Source organism: Rattus norvegicus, chromosome 2 (assembly GCF_021556685.1).
Source record: "Rattus norvegicus strain SHRSP/BbbUtx chromosome 2, alternate assembly SHRSP_T2T, whole genome shotgun sequence".
Classification (NCBI taxonomy): Eukaryota; Metazoa; Chordata; class Mammalia; order Rodentia; family Muridae; genus Rattus; species Rattus norvegicus.
In genome coordinates, this window is record NC_141535.1 from 50,905,716 (window position 1) to 50,907,515 (window position 1,800).

Sequence of the window (1,800 nt, forward strand, 5' to 3'; positions counted from 1 at the left end):
AACTACAGGGTACCTCTCTGGGAACAGTCCCGAATCAACTGTACCTCTCTCTACAAGCCAGAACCTCCTACAGAGGAAATATCTCAACTGCTGTCTTCAAAGCCTCCCCTGGTAAGGGATCCTTCCTTACAGATCCTCGTTTGGCTTGAAAAGGACAAAACCGAGCCTGGGGAAAGTATGTTACAGAGGGATGAATCAATGTCCCTGCTCATCAGGAGGAGTTGGAGCTGGATCGGCTCCTGTGGAGGCGGCAGCCGGGGATTGAGACCTCCTATGCACAGGGGACCTGCGTCTTGTCGATCGAGACCTTCTACTCATCCGTGGGGGTGACCTACACCACATGGGAGGTGGTGGAAGTTTTCTCCTGGGTGGGCTAAACCGCCGAGGCGGTGGCCGAGGCTAGGTTGCCAACACAGCAGTAGCAGTGATCTCTTGGCCATCAATTTGTCCTCCATCCATGTGTTTCAGTGCTTTCATCTGGAGTCTCAAATTCCACACATGCAGTCTTTGGATCGATGAGGATGCATCCTTTCTACAGGCATGTCAATCATTTTAATTTCCCAGTAAGTAGAAAAAATTTCCGTGATATGATCCTTGGTCACATTCCTGGCGAGCCTCCCAATGTACCCTTTGGTGGGTTTAGGTGAAGGGCCCTGCCTTTTCTTCTCCGTTTCATCTCTTTTAGGTGGTTTGGATTTGGAGCGGGAACGCCGCCTTTGGGAGCCAGAAATGCTGCTACATCTGGAGCTTCCAGATGCGCTGGAGCTTTCTGAGCGGCTGAATGCAGAGGACGAGCTAGAGCCAGTGCTTGAACCTGTGCTGGTTTGGTGCTAGAGCCCGAGCTGGAGGTTGAGTTGGACCTAGATCAGGTGCTGCTGCTTCCGCTTGAAGCATTGCGTCTCTTCCGAGTCTTACCTCTGCCACGGTCCTTCTCGCTGGACTCTTTTGTGGCCCCTTTATCTTTAGATCCATCCTTGTACTTCTCATCAGAGCGGTCCTTGCGTTTCGTAGGAGAAGCCCTAGTGCTGGATTTTTAATTATTCTCTTTGATTCCTAGCAAGCTCTTCTTGTTCACTACTGATTAATCCATTCTCCCCTTCTTCAAGGCAGCAATGTCGGCCTCATTATCTGAATTCTCACTTCTAATCTGAGTCTGAGAAACGATTCCTATCCCTAGTCGATTGCAATTTGCACCAAAGAGCAGCATCTTCCCAAGGCCGCCACTTCCTTCCGCTCTTCTCAGACCCCTGGTTAATACATTCTGATGAGAGGTAATCACGTAGTATATTACTTGGATATGCAAGAGTATTGTGTTTATCTTGCTAGAACACTTTTGCTAAGAAGAGCACAGTGTATTAGAATGCATTTTTATAATACGTTGTCTATAGAGTTCTGATGTTAGATTTAGAAAAATGATTTAAAAAAAACCTGACAGACACCATGGATAAAATATACCCATGAGTTAGTTTTGGATTATTTACTTTCCTATCACTGGTCAAAACACCTGAGAGAAGAGCTTCAAAATGGAAAAGTCTATTATGGTTCACAGTTTCAGAGGGTTCAGTGAAAATTCACTTCTGTGATCTTGAGCAGGACACCACAGTGGGCAGGAGCAAGGGCAATTCAATTCTGTTTTCTTTTTTCTTTTTTTTTTCTTTTTTTTTTTTTTTTTCGGAGCTGGGGACCGAACCCAGGGCCTTGCGCTTGCTAGGCAAGCGCTCTACCACTGAGCTAAATCCCCAACCCCTCAATTCTGTTTTCTTAATTCAGAGTTCCCCAAAGGAGGTAAGTATGTAGAAG

At 46.6% G+C, this 1,800-nt stretch overlaps 1 pseudogene; it reads right to left on the reverse strand.

Moving 5' to 3' along the window:
- Window positions 1–211: 211 nt before the first annotated feature.
- Window positions 212–1,090, reverse strand: Rnps1-ps4 (RNA binding protein with serine rich domain 1, pseudogene 4; annotated as a pseudogene).
- Between the last annotated feature and the right edge of the window lie 710 nt (window positions 1,091–1,800).